Source organism: Vulpes lagopus, chromosome 10 (assembly GCF_018345385.1).
Source record: "Vulpes lagopus strain Blue_001 chromosome 10, ASM1834538v1, whole genome shotgun sequence".
Lineage (NCBI taxonomy): Eukaryota > Metazoa > Chordata > Mammalia > Carnivora > Canidae > Vulpes > Vulpes lagopus.
The window spans coordinates 174616-193837 of NC_054833.1; the positions used below are offsets into that span (position 1 = coordinate 174616).

General features: G+C 45.2%; 3 non-coding genes across 3 annotated transcripts; 2 read left to right on the forward strand and 1 right to left on the reverse strand.

Moving 5' to 3' along the window:
• Nucleotides 1–302: 302 nt before the first annotated feature.
• TRNAL-CAA lies at nucleotides 303–406 on the forward strand. Its single transcript has 2 exons — nucleotides 303–340; nucleotides 361–406. It is a non-coding gene; the product is annotated as a tRNA-Leu (tRNA).
• A 13197-nt stretch (nucleotides 407–13603) lies between these two features.
• Nucleotides 13604–13705, forward strand: LOC121501058. The gene has a single exon (XR_005990501.1). It is a non-coding gene; the product is annotated as a U6 spliceosomal RNA (small nuclear RNA).
• Nucleotides 13706–18529: 4824 nt separating this feature from the next.
• Nucleotides 18530–18602, reverse strand: TRNAR-CCG. Its single transcript has one exon. It is a non-coding gene; the product is annotated as a tRNA-Arg (tRNA).
• Between the last annotated feature and the right edge of the window lie 620 nt (nucleotides 18603–19222).

Consider the following 19222-nt stretch of genomic DNA (forward strand, 5'->3'; position numbering starts at 1 on the left):
GCCGCCCCCGGGAACCGGGTCTTGAGTTAAATTTGTTCTCGTTTCCCTCGGCGCCGGGGCGTAGGCGAGGCCGAGAGGCGGGCAGCGGAACAGAGGCTCGGGAGGTCCGTGCTCGCAGCCGCTCGGCCGCTGGGGCAGCTGCCCTCCTCCCTCGGAGTCTCCCTCAGTCCGCAGACCGATCTCCTCCTCCCCCGGCTACCCGGGCTCTGGCCTGAGCGCCGCCTCCCGCGAGCGGCCTACGTCACAGGAGCGCCACCGCGCCACATCGACTTTAGTGGAAAATCTGTGCTCTTCCGCAGGGTGTCAGGATGGCCGAGTGGTCTAAGGCGCCAGACTCAAGCTCCGCTTCCCCGCTGGGGATTCTGGTCTCCGAATGGAGGCGTGGGTTCGAATCCCACTTCTGACACAAAATTTTTCTCCTCCCTCTAATTTCCTACACGCTGAGATCAACCTGCGGAGAGGTCTGACCAACGTCTAGTATTAACGAACATAAAAATTTCTTACAGGGACTGTTAAAAACACCGAAAATGTGAAGAGCGAGAATATCGCGATACGTTTTGAAAGCCGAGATCTCTGGTGCAGACTTCACGGGGGGGCAGAACTCCGAGAGGAGGGAATCCGTGGCGATATCGCGAGAGAGCTGAGAAACGCGCGAGGTTTGGGGCCAGTCCCGCACGTTTTCGTGGAAGCGCGCGCTCTCCCCGGCGTCCGCGTCCGGCGCTCTGGCTTGGTCCTCTCCGCCGACGCCGGGCACCGTCCCTTCCCTGGAGGGGGCCAGAAGTGCGCACCTCCCTGCTTCCGGTTCTGTGGTGTCCGTGTACTTCCCCTGTGTCTGCGTTTGCATGTGTGCCCTGTACACGGCTTTCACGGAACACTGCTCTGTGACGTGTCACTCGGGTTCTCGCCCCTGAATGGCGGATCCTCCCACAGAAACACGGCTCCCCCTCCGTGCACCCACTTTCCCTACATACTGAAGGTGCGATTACCGCTCGCCCAACACATGCTTCCTGAGTGCTTTCCACCTGCCGGGGAGGCAGCCCTGGGCTGCGGCAATAATAATATAAAACAGGATAGGATAAAAATTTTAATTTAAAATAAAATAAGTTTCTGCCCTTGTGCTTATATTACAATGCAGTGAGCTTTGGTTCTGCCTCAGGAGCACATTCCCACATTTCCTCACTTCTCAGGAGAAGAGTCGAGATCAAATGCTGAACGCCAGCTCTAGGAGATTCCGGTTTGAAGGGCGGAATGTTTTCCTGTCATGGCCACTCATGACTCTGCTCATCTCGCCGTTAATTTATACCAATCTCAACATGTGAGACGCTGTGCAGGTATCAGCAGACATGCGTCGTGGACGAGACCCAACCATCCCATCTGAATTCAGATGGTTTCATGCACCACCAAACAGACTCAATCCCTGCAGCACATAAATCAACTGTGGTTAAGTGAAATGTGAAATGAAATATAGAAGCTTGGTGAGGGGAAAAGAAACTCGTTCTGGCAAGATTTCTACTACTATTACTAAATATACATATATATGGCACATAATACATCTTATGTATGTATAACTGCTGCCCTCATAAGATCACTTTCAGAGGAGCAGAAAATGGATTTCTGAAGACTGGAAGAATGTGTAGCTTCTTTTGGAGAACTGGGTGAGTTAGAAAAAGACAGGAAGATAATACAAGAGAGGGGTAAGAGTAGCTGGTGCACCTGGAAAATTCTACAAGAAAAAAAAAAGGCTGTTGTCATAAATGACTTTTCATATATCTGACATATTGGATTTTAAAAGGTTAATTTTACTTAAAGATTTATTTACTTATTAGTAAAAGACACACAGAGAGAGGGAGGCAGAAGCAGAAGGAGGCTCCATGCAGGGAGCCTGACACAGGACTTGATCCTGAATCTCCACTATCAGGCCCTGGGCTGAAGGCTGCACTAAACCGCTGAGCCACCAGGGCTGCCCTGATCTTACTTTTAAAATTAATACCAAAAAACATGATTACAGAATTTTTACAAAACTACTTAAGTGGAACTTCCCCTTCCTGTTTCACTCACTTTGATTAAATGCCTTTTAGAATTATTGGGAAGATACTTAACTTGCTTCACTCTCTTCTTTGTCCTCCCCTTAGGAAGAAAAATCTAACAGTAATAGTTTTTCCTTCTCTGATCCACATTTTGGGTGGCACTAATATTCAGCTGTGCTTCTATGGTCTCTTCGGCTCTTTGCATTGGTGTTTTTACAGAGTACTTGTGCCTTCACGCAACTGCTAGGCAAATGAGTCTACTGGGCTCCAGGTATAAACATGGGAAGGAGTAGAGATAGCCCATTTTAGTTTCAGATCCAAACCATGTTCTTCAATCTATGTTTGCCAGCAACAAGCTGGTATTTTGTTTCTGTCATTGGTGTAAACTCCTTGTTGCCAAATTGTTAAAGACCATGTTAAAATAAAAAAAGGTAATTTTATGACTTTCATACAAATGAAAATGAGTATGTGTTGAGAAAAACGTAACAACCAGTAAGATGTTACAATTGGCTCAAAAGAAAATTCAAAGTACTACACATTTATAGACAATCTGGAATGCTGAAGTAAATTTGCAAATTGATTTTTTTAAACTGTCCATTTCCAGAGCAATGATCATTTGCATTCCATTGGACACAATTCATTTGCATTTCTGTGGTGAAAATCATTTTCACTGTTACCAGTTTCCTACGACTCAAAGAGTTGTGAGATAGCTAAAAAATCAATGAAAATCACTGTTATGGACTGAATGTGTCCCTCCAAAATTCATGTTGAAACCCAATGTCATGGTATTAGAAGATGGGATCTGTGGAAAGTAATTAGGATTAATATGTCAAGAGGGTAGAATGCTCCTAAATGGGATTAGGGTCATTGTAAAGAATCCTGAGGGAGCCTGCTTCCTCACTGTGCTCTTCAGCCATTTGAGAACACAGCAAGAAGACAGCCTTCCAAACACAGGAAAGGGCCTCATTAGAACCCAACCCGGTGGGCCACCCTGATCTGGGACTTTATGCCTTCTGGAACTCTAAGATATAAACTTCTGTTAGTTAAGCCACACATTTTGTGGCATTTTGCTACAGCAGCCATGACTCGGACAGTTGTCCTACTCAAGCTACCATGGAAACCTTGAAAATTTTTGAAAATTTGAAAATTTTTCCTGACAAAACTCAGTGGAAATGGATGCGATCACAACCTTCAAAACTGAAACATCCTTTCTTATTTCACTAGCACACTCACATGGAATTGGGTTTTAGATTGAATTCATTAAAAAGTGGAAGATAAGCCTTTATCTCACCACATTGCAAGAACCCTCCAATTTGCAATGATGTCTAGCCAATCAATATCCTTTCTTTTTTTTTGAAGATTTTACTTTTAAGTAATCTCTATACCCAACGTGGGGCTCAAACTGACAAGCCCAAGATCAAGAGTCCCATGCTCTACTGACTGAGCCTGTCAGGTGCCTCTAGGAGGCTTGATTTTGTAATCCTGACTTTGTAATATTGAGGAGCTTGGTCTCCATGCTGGGGCTGGGTGAGGTCATCCATGTCTATAACTTATATCGTTTGAAAGAATCAGAGTGAAATGAGAAGTAAATATGTAGCTCCTGACCTGAAGAAACCTGTTGGAGAGGGGAGTCTGACCTGACCACTCAAGGATATTGGAAGATGTCCTTAAATGTTTTGAAGGGAAAGGATATAAGCTTGTTATTCCTTCCTTTCAAAATCTGGTCACCAATCAAGAGCTTATAATAAGGAAAGGGATCAGAATAAGACATGAGTTTTAAGGGCAGCAAAATATGTTTTTTTGGCATAAGGATTATTTTGAGAAATAGCAGACACAGGAGAATCTCTGAAAACAGAGTACACGTTACCCTTTTGTAAGGGTGTCTCCCTCTGTATGAGAAAGAGAAGGATGACCCTGAATCAGAAGAAACAAGAAGGTACTAACAGACCTTACTCCTATTTATACTTTTCCTGGTCAGCTCCTGTAACTGACCTCCCCTACACCCTCTTTGTCTTTAACTGAAGACGGTATTCAAGCCTGAATCCCAAGCTACCTGAGAGTCACTCATTCTTCCCTGGGTCTCTCCCATGTGTCCATGAGATACACACGTTAATAAATTTGTGTTTGGTTTTCTCTTGTTAACCTGCCTTTTGTTACCAGGACTCCAGCCAAGAACTTAGACGGGTAGAGGGAAGATTCTTTTTTCCTCTCTTACAAGCTTCAAAATTCTGCAAACACATCTGGGAGTCTCATCCATTGCTTCATCTACTTAGGGGAAGCAATGAACCCTTATTTGTTCAGGTTTCAGAGCCCAAATGAGTCTAGAGAGGTGTCAAACTGCAGAATTCTCCTATCACAGGGGTAGGGGGGAAAGCACTGCAGATGAAGGAAGTTCTGAAGACTTGTGGCAAAAGGCTAAAATAGCTCCCAGTTTGAAGCTCTTTGACTATCAGATCATTTAACCTCATGCCTCTTCCAGGAGCAAATGAGATAATGTGTGCCAAGTGCATACATCCTCCCGGCACAAAGAAAGGAGTCTGCAGGTGCCAGGGGTGGTGTCGGCGGGAGAACCAAATCCGACTCCGGAGCGACAGCCCAGGGGTAAGAGCTGCGCGGCCTGCGAGCGCCTGGACGCAGGAATGGGGCCGGGACGTACACCAGTGAGAGCGCGAGGCCCACCGCAGCCTAGAAAGGCGCTCCAGAGAGCCCTGGGCAGGCCCCGCCGGCCGCTCTAGGACCCGCCTCTTCGCGGTCCTTAGTGGCCGATCCTTACTTCCGGCTTCCGCGGGGGCCTGCGTGGGAGGGAGGATGGGGGAGGCTGCGGGGGGCGGGGAGTAGAAGAGCCTCGGTTGGGGGAAAGGCGGGAGAGAGTGGGGAGCCCGCTCGGGGGGTGGGGAGCCTGATTGCGGTCCCTGGGGCGCGCCCGTCGGCTCGACGCCCCCCAAGCGCCCCCGCTCCCCCAGCGGCCCCGCGCTCGCCGCCTCCTCCAGGCAGGCCGCCGAACCTCCCGGGGGGCCGCGCGCTGTGCGGGCGCGGAGATGGATCCCAGGAAGACGCTTGAGCTGGAGACCTTCCCGGTTCTTCCTTATCGGAGACGGGGTTACTTGGAATGACAGGTTGTCCTTAGTTGTCCTCCTGACTGGCGGTGACCTCGGGGGACGTTGGTGGAGGGTAGAGCGGGGCCTGCACTATTTGGGGCCTGACCCAAGTCCAGCGTTGTTTGGCTGTCTCCTTAAGGAAAGAAACAAAAAAGAGAGAAAGCCGAACCGGTGTCCTGAGTAGCACATCCGGACCAAACCAGTCTGCTCCGGGATGGGTCCTGGACTTTCACCGACTTTCCCTCCTTGTAACATTGAAGGTCACACCCGGGGTGGTGATTTGAATCATTTGCATTTCGTGAGACAGGCCACACATGAACGACATGACCTAGGATGCAGGTGCTCATGCATCCCCCACCCGATGTGCTTGTTACTACAATCCTATTGCCGCCCGAGTTTCCTGAAAACACCTGGGGAGCCAGCCTGAGCACACAGTCCTTCCTGCTGCCCTCCCTGGGCTGTAGCAGAAGCCCCAGGAAACCTCTACGGGCCTCGTGGATTTCTGCTGTAGGCGATCCCGGGGCCTGCTGGGGGCCAGAAGCACTTCAGAAACTCAGGAAGCATTTGGTGTGAATATGTGGAAAAGGAGCCCCGATCCGGGGAAGACGAACCCCTACACTATCCCTAACAGCATCCCTGTCAGGTAGCAAAGGGGAGGCTCCTGGAATCAGAGCGGGAAGGGGCAGTTCATTCACGGGAAAGCAGGAAAAGCAAGGATCTTTCACTCTCTGGGAATTGGAGTTTATGATCTCTGGTCTCTTACCAGTTTTCTTTGCTCCTGGACAATGACTGAAAATTGTCTTTTGGAAGCATGTAAATAATTTTAGCTTTTGTTTTTCCTAACGGTATTTCCTTATTGTTTCCTGAGTCAAAATGCATCTGGCATCTAGATGGTCCTGTTTGTAGGTTTTCCACTTCTTTGCCACACTGGAAAGAACCTCAAGGGGGATCTCTCCACGGAGAGAGTTTAATACACCCTTTAGGGTTGTTTCAATCCAGCAATGAAGCCACAGGAAGCTGAGGCTCTTACCCTCCCAGCTCCACAGGAGTCTGTGGGGTTGTGTTCCTTAATAGTGGAGAACAATGAACATACTTGGAAACCAGAATCCAGCGTACCAGGGAGATCTTTTGCCTATTTCAGAGAGTTTTGTTATCCAGACAGCTGGATCCCTTGAGGCTCTAAGCCGCACCGGGATCCATGAGCTGTGCCAACACTGGCTGTACCCCCAGAACCCCCAGCAAGGAGCAGTTCCTGCCCAAGGACCTTTAGGCTTGGATGTGGGAGCAGCATGCTGAGAGCAGGAACGAGGTGGTGGCTGTGCTGGAGGACCTGGAGAGGGAGCTGGATGAGCCCAGAAGGCAAGTGGGAGAGAATGTGAGCTGTCCTCGGGGAGAGGGTTTAGATCTCTGCTCCACCAGGAGGCATCTACCCAGCACTTGCAGAGTGGGCAGGTTTCTGTTTTCTGTAAATAAACACAGAGCTATGAGCTTCAGGTTTTGTTTTTATCCTATTGGGAACTTCAGGGATTCTTCACTCTAATTGAAGCCATCAAGAAGAGGGACAGATAGTGGAACATTGCTTGAGCAAATACCTAGCCACCAAAATGAATACAATGAACCTCTCCATTGCTCTCATGCCATTTCCTGTCACTAGGCTCATTGCCAACCTTCTGATAGGGTGTTCTGGATCTCGGCAACTCCTAGGTGTATAGGGACAGAGGCTCAGATTTGGAGCAATTAAATCTCCAAATTTTTAAAGATTTTATTTATTTATCCATGAGAAACACAGAGAGAGGCAGAGACACAGGCCCCATGCAGGGAGCCTGACATGGGACTCGACCCCAGGACTCCAGGATCACACCCTGGGCCAAAGGCAGCGCTAAACCGCTGAGCCACCCAGGCTGCCAGGCTGAATGGTTTTATCTTACTTGTAAATACATATTTCAAGAAAGCATATGCTTTCCTAATTACAGGAGAACCTGTACAGCCCTGGACTGATGGAGTTAGGAGTTAGATCAGTGAGATGGTAGTGATTTCAAGGACCCTCACAGGAGGCGGGGCGGGGGTACAAGTCAGGGTAGACCAAACTGGAGCCATCGCAAATAGACCCTGGATGAAGTGGAATGGCAGAGCACAGTCACGTAACAGTCCCAGGTGATACTAGGTTGGGAGCGGCGGGCAAGAATACTGGAGAGGGCACAGGTGGACCACTCACTGCTGTTGGTCCATTTCTTCTCCAGTGCTAATGTGTTTTAATCATTGTAGCTTTATTTAATATTTTATATATTTACTTGAGAGAGAAAGAACAAGCAGGGGAGGGGTAGAGAGAGATGGAGATGGTTCTCCATCCCTGAGCAAGGAGTCCAACACATAGCTCCATCCCAGGACCCTGGGATCATGACCTGAGGCAAAGGCTGATGCTTCACCAAGTGAGCCACCAAGGTACCCCAATCATTGTAGCTTTAAAATACATCTTAAAAAATTCTTTGTTTATTTTTTTGTTTAAATTCAAGTTACTTAACCTATAGTGTAGAATTGGTTTCAGAAGTAGAATTTAGTGATTCATCAGTTACCTGTAACACCCAGTGCATCACAGCAGGTGCTTCTTTAATGCCCATCCCCCACCCCCAGTTCTCCATCGTGAAGAGTCTCATAAAGTTTGCCTCCCTCTGTTTTTATCTCATTTTATAAAATATATTTTTAATATCTAGTAAAGCTAGTCCTCATCACTGCTCTCTAACAGTCCTTTTCTGATTATTATATGCTTATTTTTCCAGGTGAACCTTAGAATCATTATATTATCTCCCTCCTACACTCCCTCCACTAATTTTTTTTTCCTCCACTAATTTTTTTGTGTTTATATTTGAATTATGTTAAATTCCTAGATTAAGAGCAAGGCATATATTTCTATTTACTAAATTCGTCTTTTTTTTTTATAAGGCAGCAGTTTTTTAAAAATCCCTATAGAGACTCACCACATTTTTTGTTTTTGTTTTTCTACTTTACTGTTACAAAAAGTATCCTTTTCCCATTACATGTTCTAATATTTTTAAGTACCGTCAGCAAATTAAGTGATTGTGTGAATTTTGACTGGCATTGATCATGAATGATGTTATACAGAAATGCAAGTCCCAAATACCCGATCAGCATTACTAGGAAATGTGGTATATTTTAGATACAAGTCCTTTATCAGATACTTCTTTTGTAAAAAGATTTTCACCCAGGCTAAAGCTTGTCCTTTCATTCTCTTAGTAGCAGCTCCTGCAGAGCAAAAGTTATTAATTTTAATGAAGCCAACTTAACTAATTTCTTTATGCTCTTGGAGTTGTATCTTTTTCTTAAAGATTTTATTTATTTATTCATGAGAGACACACAGAGAGAGTCAGAGACACAGGCAGAGGAAGAAGCAGGCTCCCCAAGGGGAACTCGATGTGAGACTTTGGTCCTGGGACTCCGGGATCACACCCTGACCCAAAGGCAGATGCTCAACCACTGAACCACGCAGGTGTCCCTTTTGGTGTTGTATCTAAAAAGTTATCACCAAAGCCAAGCTCACTTACATTGTCCCCTCTGGTATCTTCTAGAAGTTTTACAGTTTTGTGTTTTACATTTAAGTCTGTGATCCATTTCTTTTAAGATTTTATTTATTTATTCATAAGAGACAGAGAGAGAGAGAGAGGCAGAGTCACAGGCAGAGGGAGAAGCAGGCTTCATGCAGGGAGCCCGATGTGGGACTTGATCCTGGGACCCCAGGATCACGCCCTGAGCCAAAGGCAGACGTTCAACCACTGAGCCATCCAGGTGTTCCTGATCATTGGATTTTGAACAATGTGAAGGAGATGGAACATGCAAGTGAAATTAGGCTTTAGACCTTCTTTGCCAAAATACAAAACTTGAGCTTAATAGCATGGTGACTAGAGATGTATATTTGTGGATATATAAGCAAAGACAGGTGAAGCTGTAAGATTCGTGAGCCAGCCAAGTTATCAGAAAGAAGAGTGTAGTTGGCAGAGTAAGCTCTGTCAGAACACAGAAAAAGTCAAGGGATGACAATTTACAAGAGATGAAAGGGGAAGCAGTCCTCTGGTCAGAAGCGTGAAAGTCACTTCAGGGGAGCTGCTTTTTCTCATTTGGTCAGCAAGTTCTCCTGCCTCCTTTGAGCTCTCCTCAACTGTTCGTGTGGTCTCAAAACCAGTCTCCTTGCCTCCAGGTGTGGGGTCCATCGTCCATGCCATCACCACAGTGACTGCCATAAAGCCCAAAGCTACTCTCATGTGCCTGTGTAGACCTGCTGATGGGCCAGCTCATGAGCCTGGCAACAAGACTCTTCGTATCCAGCCTGCTTCTCCAGCCCCACATCCTTCCCCTTCCTACTCAATCTGTGCTTCCATTGGCCAACAGTACTGTCTAAAGAATGCCTCTGTAACTTCGTACGTTCCAGCTGAAAACCTCTTGTCTCCCTCCCTCCCTTGTCTAACAGATGGTCTAACCATCTGTACTCATGTTTTAAGATGGCCCATCAGCCTGTCCTCTGTGTTTTACTGTCTTCAGAGTTCAATGCCCCAGTAGCTCTGACACTTCCCTTTGGTTGGAGAATTTGCCACACTGCGTTGTAGCTGTACACTTATCTGTGTGTCTCACCTCCAGGTTGTGCCCTGAGGAGCATCTTCCTCATCTGTAGATGAGGAAGGAACTGTAGATAGATGCAGGTAAATGGCAAGGAACTGTAGATAGGTCACCAGGTAGATGGCAAGAAACTATAGACAGAGCTTGACCCAAGCTACTATTCAGTGTGTGACACAAATCATTTAATGAGCACGGCATCCTAAAAACCAAGGGAGTTTCTAGAAACAACAACAGTTCTTAATGATTTCTAACATTTTGCTTACATCACCAGGCAGATAGCGTTGGGATTCAGATAACTGCTTGGAGGTGCTGAGAAAAGCAGCCAGTGGATCAAGTTAAGGAGCTGCTATGGAAATTATTACATTCCTGATATTTCATAATTACATTCCTGGTACTTCCTGGTACTCATAATTACATTCCTGGTACTTCCCGTCAGTGCCTCTAAAGGTCAGTCACAAGGGAATCCTAGCGTTCTACACTCATCACAGCTACATCTTTTTCTCTCTCTGATATGTCTCCTTAAATGTCTAGAAAGGCTTGCTTGATATGGAAAGCTTTCCCCACATCGTATTCATGTGAGTATATATGTAACTCATGAGTTGAGTCTAGAGTTCCACAATTTCAGGATCATGCAGTATGGGCTGGGAGGACCATCACCTTGACCAAGTGGGACTATATTTAGTTATGCTCTTTATTTTTTTTAAAAGATTTTACTTATTTATTCATGAGAGGTCATGAGGGGGGGGGGGAGACACAGGCAAAGGGAGAAGCAGGCCCCATGCAGGGAGCCTGACGTGGGACTCGATTCCGGGACTCTAGGATCACGCCCTAGGCCGAAGGCAGGCACTCAACTGCTGAGCCACCCAGGGATCCCCAAGTTATGCTCTTTAAAAGAAAAAAAAAAAGGTAATAGATTTATTAAGTACCATATACTTGTTAATGTACTTAGTTATTCCCCTCTATCTAAAACGATGATGGTGTTACATTTTTCAACTATATCTCTCCAGGAGATATAGTTTATGTACTCTCAACATACTTGTGAAATGGCTTTTCTTCACTCACTACTGTGGAAACAAACTAATATATGCTTTTTCTTTTAAAAGAAGCTAAGGAACATGAATGCCCTTCTAAAAAGGAATGAACTGCTAATTAAAAGGAAACCATAGAGCAAATCATATGAAACAAAATCCTTTGTTTATTCTAGCAGTAAAGTAACTGAGTTCCCAAGCCAGAGCATTGCTACCTTCTGATCTACATTTAAAAATATATTTGGGGACATTTTTTGGTTGTCACTATGACTGGGGCGTGCCACTTATATGTTGTGGGTAGAGTCCAGAAATTCTAGACATTATGTTACATAGTACATATTATCATATATTGTACAGATAATTGTATAGAGGAGAGGATATTCCAGTGGAGTATAAAGAAAGAATTTTTCCATCCAAACTGCTAGTAATACTCCTTTTGGAAAACCCTGAAGTAAAGAATAGGGAATATTTCCAACCCATTGAGTTCAACAAAGATTTGTTCATTAGATTAAGCTCAAGTTGCAAGACTAAACTGAACTATGCTCACTTCTTTATCAAAACCGATGCATTTAAAAAAATTAAAAAAAACTGATGTATTTCTTTTACCTTAATGCCATGTAGTGTGATAAATGAATTAAGAAAGGAGACCATCACACTGAGGTGTCTGAGGCTGTGGTGGCTTATGTAAATAGGCCAAAGCCTAAGCCTATCAATGCTTCAAGGTTATGAAATTATGTTCAATTGTTCCAAGCAGCCAAGGAGACTTTTAAGCTATAGGCAATCAACATTTTCCTTCTGCTCTTTTTTTTTTTTTTTTCTTTTTTACATAGGCTCCACACCCAGCCTGGAGTCCATTGGCCCATTGTGGGGTCAAACCCAGGACCCTGAGATTCAGACAAGAGTCTGAGGCTGGAACAGCTGAGCCCCCCAGGCACCCCTGCTTCTACTTTCTTAGAAGTCTCTCCCTGAGCTGGTGGTAGAGCATTCCTACCACTTCAGGTTTGGTGCTGCCTGATTCTCATCACTTTTTGCTCAGATACACTCTTAAATGTTTACTATGCCTCGTGTATCTTTTATCCAGCATGATGGGATATTACATGTTTTATCCATCTGAAATGTAGAACCATTATGTCTGTCTCCTTCTCTACCCCTTGCATCTTGGTGCTTTCTGGATTGCAACGAACTCACAATAGCTCTATTTAGCTCTGATTTTCAGTGTTTTTTTTTTTTTTTTTAAGATTTTATTTATTTACTCATGAGAGACACAGAGAGGCAGAGACACAGGCAGAGTGAGAAGCAGGCTACCTGTGTGGAGCCCAATGCGAGACCAGATCCCAGGACCCCGGGATCACGACCTGAGCCAAAAGCAGACACTGAGCCCAACCGTTGAGCCATCCAGGTGTCCCTGATTTTCAGTTTGATCCTTCTCAGCTCCTGTACCTTGTTGCTCTCTACTTGTGTGCACAAAGCCAGCACGTTGTGAGGATGTTGTCCCCTTGGACACTTAGTCTAAATCACTAGAAACTTATTCTAACATGTTTATTTGAAATCTGGCCCTTCCCAGCTTAATTACAATTTCACTGAGTACAAACTTACTACAAATAAAACTTACCTGCCCACAGGAAAGCTCAGTCTAGTTCCAGACTAATGCTGTGTAAGTAGTGAAATGCAGTTACATATAATATTTTATTTAAAATACTGTGTGTGGGGCACCTGGGTTGCTCAGTGGTTGAGTGTCTGCCTTTGGCTCAGGTTGTGATCCCAGGATCCTGGGACTGAGTCTTGCATCAGGCCTGCTTCTCCCTCTGCCTGTGTCTCTGCCTCTCTCTCTGTGTCTCTCATGAATAAATAAATCAATCTTAAAAATAAAATAAAATAATAAAATACTGGGTGTGGATATTGAAAAGCCAAATATTGGACAGTATTTGAAGTCATCTTACATGGTGAGGAGCCCCAAAAAGGCAGAAAGCTGGGGCCTTATTTTTTATTCCAAATGACCTTTGTTATGAATGCCTTTTGCTCTGTGTAATCTGATGTGAGACTATTTTGTGACCAGTTATTTTGAATAGGATTTGATAATTTTGGATAAATATAAAGCTATTGGTCTGAAACTACCACTTTTGTTATTATTAATCATTAATTTCTAAAGTGTCAAAACAAAAGGAAAAGCATTTTAAATATCAGCACTGAAAAGCACATGCTCAAAGAATAAAAATCCTTAAACTAAGTAAGTGTAATTTTGTGGAAACTCATTGCATGGTCTACCTTTTGCTCCTTTCCTTACAGCTGTGTGAAGACATTATCACATCTTTTTTTGGTGTTTGTGGTTGAGAATCAGTGGTCCTTGATGGCAGAGCCTTTCAATATTCTCTCCATCTCACTTCCTCATCCTCTTATTTAAGTTTTTTTCTTTTTAAAAATAATTTCTATACCCAACATGGAGTTTGAACCCACAGCCCCAAGATCAAAAGTAACATACTCTTCCAACTGACCAGCCAGGTGCCCCTCTTCTTCATCCTTTAGAAGAACAGACCTCTTAGCAGAATAAGAATTTAGGTAGACAGCCCTTTAGGACAACCCATGGATTGTGAAATAAATAGTAGTAGTTCTCTCTGAGGGTCATCACCTCCCTGTCCCTAGCATTCAGTTTCCAGATCGGTTTTCCATCTTTCCTTTGATCTTCACACAGAGCAACTTGCTTGTAAGTGAATCCAATGGGCATAGGCAAGGCCACAGGGTTGTGTACTAGCTAAAACTGTTCAGAGGTTAATAGAAAGTCAGCACCTGACTTCTTTGTCTTTAGCAAAATAATGCAGAATAGCATGCTTGCTTGAATGTACATTTACAAGAGTTTAAAGTGATACAGAGATTAGCGTGGGCCCTGCACAAGAATGACATGCAAATTCATGAAGCATTCCATATGTTTAAAGGGAAAAAAAATAAAAATTAAATCAAGCAGTAAATACAGGTTTAAGGTATCCTCAGAATGGCAAATTTTCATCCTAATGTTATTCATCCTTAAGTTATTATCATTGTGAAGCCAATGTGCCCCAGGGTAAAACATGTCAAAGATCCAAAAAGTCAAGTTAGGGTGGCCCAGCGGTTTAGCGCCGCCTTCAGCCCAGGGCGTGATCCTGGAGACCTGGAATCGAGTCCCGCGTCGGGCTCCCTGCATGGAGCCTGCTTCTCCCTCTGCCTCTCTCTCTCTTTGTAATGAATAAATAAATTAAAATTTAAAAAAAGTCAAGTTAAAATTCAACTGAATTGTGGAAAGCTTCAGCTTAACGAAAAATGAAGATACTTAAAAAAAAAAAAAAAGGCAGAATAGTCAGCATAGAAAGTAGGTGTAGAAGACAGGTCAACCCTACAACACAGGTCTGATACCTCTATCAATGAGAGAGTGTGAATGAAATACATGTGTTCCAGCAGCAGAGGGCTCCTGGGAAAACCACAATACAAGTATCCAAACCGGATTTCTCTCGGAATCATTAGGTCAGGACTCTTTAGTAGAGAATTCAGCTAAGTCCTTTGCTCTGGAATCTTTCAACTTTTATTTTTTTAAAATTTTTATTTATTTATGATAGTCACACACACACACACACAGAGAGGCAGAGACATAGGCAGAGGGAGAAGCAGGTTCCATGCACCGGGAACCCGACGTGGGATTCGATCCTGGGTCTCCAGGATTGCGCCCTGGGCCAAAAGCAGGCGCCAAACCGCTGTGCCACCCAGGAATCCCATCTTTCAACTTTTAAATAAATTTGATGTGGAATTTGTTGAAATGACACAATATTCCTATTTTAACTCCATTTTATCCAGTTTTGTTAAGAATATCGCCCTTTTGAGATAATAAAGGAGACTGTGACTCAGCACAGAAAAGAGCATCCCCTTCCTCAGCATGATAAAAGACATTTATGGAAAACCCACAGTGAACATCATCCTCAATGTTGAAACACTGAAAAAGCTTTCTCCCTAAGATCAGGAATGAGACAAGGATGCCTTTTTCATTACTATGCTACTATGTTCGTCAACGTCGTACTGAATGTTCTAGCCAGAGCAATTAGAGAAGAAAAATCAATGTGAGGCATCCGATTAGAAATTAGAAATAAGAAAAAGTTACATCGTTTTAGAAAGGAAATAATAGGGGATCTCTAGGTGGCTCAGCGGTTTAGCACCGCCTTCAGCCCAGGCATGATCCAGGATGGAGTCCCAGGTCAGGCTCCCTGCATGGAGCCTGCTTCTCCCTCTGCTTCTCCCTCTGCTTCTGCTTCTCTCTCACTCTCTCTCTCGCATAAATAAATAAAATCTTTAAAAAATGAAATAATAATACTGTCTCTATTCATGAGGACATGATCTCAAAGAACCCACAGGAGCTAACAAATGAGCTCAGAAAGGTTGCAGAGGACAAGACAATCACACAAAAATCAGTTCTGTTTCTATCTACCAGCAATGAACAGCAATCCATAAAGAAAATTAAGAAAGCAATCCCAATTATAATAACATTTAAATAATAAAATACCTGGGAATGAATACAGCCAAGGTGATGAAAGACTTGTACACTAAAACCTATAAAACATTCCTGAAAGAAATTAAAGAGGACCCAAAGAGGACAGCCCATGTTCCTAAATAGGAAGACAAATCTTGATGTTTACTACCAAAGTGGTCTACAGATCAATATAATCACTATCAAGAGTCCAACAACTTTTTTTTTTTTTTGAGATTTTATTTACTTATTCATGAGAGACACAGAGAGGCAGAGACATAGGCAGAGGGAGAAGCAGGCTCCCTGTGGGAGCCCGATGTGGGACTTGATGGGATCCCAGAACTCGAGGATCACACCCGGAGCCAAAGGCAGACGCTCAACCGCTGAGCCACCCAGGCATACCCCCACACCCTTTTTTTGCAGAAAAGAAAAAGGCATTCTTTCCACTCATATTAAATTTCAATATGGGGCAGCCCGGTGGCGCAGCGGTTTGGCGCCGCCTGCAGCCTGGGGTGTGATCCTGGAGACCGGGAATCGAGTCCCACATCGGGCTCCCTGCATGGAGCCTGCTTCTCCCTCTGCCTGTGTCTCTGCCTCTCTCTCTCTGTCTGTCTATGAATAAATAAATAAAATCTTTTAAAAAATAAATAAATTTCAATATGAATTGCTGAAGCAATCTTTAAAAGGAACAAACGTGGAGGACTCACACCTCCTGATCTCAAAGGTTAGTAAAAGCTAAGGTAACCAAAGCTGTGTGGTACTGACATAAGGGTGGACAGACAGACCAATGGAATAGAAGTGAGAGTCCAGACCAAAAAACAAAAAATACAATTTAAAAATGGGCAGAAGAGGGCACCTGGGTGGCTCAGTGTTTGAACATCTGCCCTCGACTCAGGGCATGATCTTGGGGTCCTTGGATCGAGTTCTGCATCAGGCCCTCTGCAGGGAGCCTGCTTCTCCCTTTGCCTGTGTCTCTGCCTCTCTATCTCTCATGAATAAATAAATAAAATTTTTAGAAAAAAAAAAGGGCAAGAAGACATGAACAAACATTCTCCAAAAAAGACATACAGATGGCTAAGAGACACATAAAAAGTTGCTCAACATCCCTGACCATCAGGGAAATGCAAATCAAAACCATAATGAGTTATCACCTGACACCTGTCAGAATGGCTAAAATAAAAAACACAGAAACAAGTGTTGGCAAAGATGTGGAGAAACACAGAAACAAGTGTTGGCAAGGATGTGGAGAAAAAGGAACCCTGTGCACTGGTGGGAATGCAAATTGGTGCAGCCACTGTGGAAAACAGTCTGGAGGCTCCTCAAAAAGTTAAAAATAGAACTGCCCTAGACTCAACAATCACAGTAGTGGCTCAGTAGTTGAGCATCTGCCTTTGGCTCAGGATATTACCTTGGACAGAAGAAAGCAATACCATTTTAATGCCCATTTCTGTCTTTTCCAACAAGGAATAATAATACTTATTCTTTTTAAAGATTTTATTTATTTATTCATGAGAGACACAGAGAGAAGCAGAGACACAGACAGAGGGAGAAGCAGGCTCCATGCAGGGAGCCAAATGTAGGACTTTATCCTGGGACTCCAGGATCATGCCCTGGGCCGAAGGCAGGCACTAAACTGCTAAGCCACCCAGGGATCCCGATATTTTTAGTTTTTAAAGATTTTTTAAAATTTATTCACGAGAGACACAGAGAGAGACAGAGAGAGACAGACACAGGCAGAGGGAGAAGCAGGGTCCCTGCAGGGAGTGTGATGTGGGACTCAATCCCAGGACCCTGGGATCATGCCCTGAGCCAAAGGCAGATGCTCAACCACTGAGCCACCAAGGTGCCCCCAAATGAATTTTTAAAAAGTTGTATATTTATGTGTATTTTTAGTTATGATTTAAAAACCCATAAAGTGGGATCCCTGGGTGGCGCAGGGATTTGGCGCCTGCCTTTGGCCCAGGGCGCGATCCTGGAGACCCGGGATCGAATCCCACGTCGGGCTCCCGGTGCATGGAGCCTGCTTCTCCCTCTGCCTGTGTCTCTGCCTCTCTCTCTCTCTGTGACTATCATAAATAAATTAAAAAAAAAACCCATAAAGTTTTCCATCTTAACCATTTCTAAGTAGCATTAAGTATATTCATATTGTGCAATAGATCACCAGAACTTTTTATCTTGCAAAATTGAAACTTTATACCCATTAAATGCTTCCCCATTTCACTTTCCCCCACACAATGATGACTACCATTCTACTTTCTTTCTGTGAATTGGACTATTTTAGATACTTTGTGTAAATGGAATCATACAGTATTTGTCTTTTTGTGACTGGCTTATTTCACTTAACTATCAACCTTAAGGTTCATCCATGTTGTAGTATGTTACAGGATTTCCTTCCTTTTTAAGACAAAGTAATATTCCATTGTATGTATATACACTTTGTTTATCCATTTATTCTTCCAAGGATATCTGGGTTTCTTTTGCTGCTTGGTTATTGTGAATAACGCCGCGATGAACATAGGCCTGCAAATATATCTTTGAGACACTGCTTTCATTCTTCAGTATATACTCAGAAGTGGAATTGCTGGATTTTTTTTTAAATGGTACTATTTTTAACTTTTTGAGGAACCTCTCTGCTGCTCAGATCCATTTATGGGATTTGCACTCTTGCTAAAAATGAACCTATCATGACTGAACTACTAGCAATGTTTCAGGAGGACAGTTCAGTTTAGGGTAAAAGGCTTTTGCAGCTTCTGTCTTTAAGGCTTCTCTCTGAGATGATTATTTGGGAGGTCGTGTGGTATTTATGGCAGCTATGGAAATCTGGAGAACACTGATTTCAAACCATGTGCAAAGCCACAGTCATAAGGAATCCTAGTCAGAGATCTTGTTCCTAGAAATTCAACTCACCTTTACCCCTTTCTGCTGATTTTTTAAGGGAACCCTTCCTCCTCCCTCCCCCTAGAAGTTCAGTAATCTGAGTTTGGGAAGACCAGGTGCCTCTGGGTTGTCAACGAGTTAGCAGTTTTTCCTTCTGCTGGGAATACTTTGCCTGAAGCACCCTCCTCCCTCTCCTTGATCTCGGCCAGTCCCTTATCTCGTTCTAGGACCTGAAACAAATTTTAGCCATCGTATTTCTCCTTACTTGAGGTCACCCGCTAGGTCTACTAGCGAGCAAGGCCCTAGTGTACACATGTGCGGCCCCGCCTCGCGGGAAGCCCTGGAACAGGACGGACGTGCCGCGCGCGCGTCAAATGAAAAGGAAAAGAGCGACCACGAAGGGACTCGAACCCTCAATCTTCTGATCCGGAATCAGACGCCTTATCCATTAGGCCACGCGGCCGACTAGCGAGCGGGCTGCCGCAGTCGGTAAAAAACTGTGCAGTGGTGGGGAGGGTCCCCCGCGGCCTGACGCGTGGGTGCTGCTCCCGGAAGCCCCGCGCGAGGTCAGTCCCGCCCGCCGGCAGGTGCCTGCGGAGCCCGCCGAGCCCGCGGGCAGGGGCCGGCCGTGTGCGGGGGCGCCGCACCGACGGGGGCGCAGGTGTGCGGCCGAGCTGCCACCTGCGCGGGCGACACCAGGCCTGGAGGGGGCGGGGCGGGCGGGGCCGGCCGCGGGCGCCCGCGGGCTCCGGAGGGCTCTGGCCGGGATGTCCCCGAGGGGTAACCCCAGCCCACGTTCTACCCCACCCTCCAGTCAGGGACCGCGGACGGGGCCGCGGGTGGGGGAGACGCTCCGCGGGGCCGCGCGGGGCCCAGGAGGGCAGGGGGCGGGGCGGGGGGCGTGTGCGCGGCCCCAACACCTGCCTCCCCGGACTCGTGCCCTTCCCCGCCCCGCCCGCCGCGACCACGCAGGACCCAGCGCATCAAGGGGCCCCAGTTCACTCTTAGGAAGGTCGTGGAGGGCGGGACAAGGTGACCCTATGTGGGTCCCCCGCTCGGTCCAGAATAAGTTTTGGGTGACAT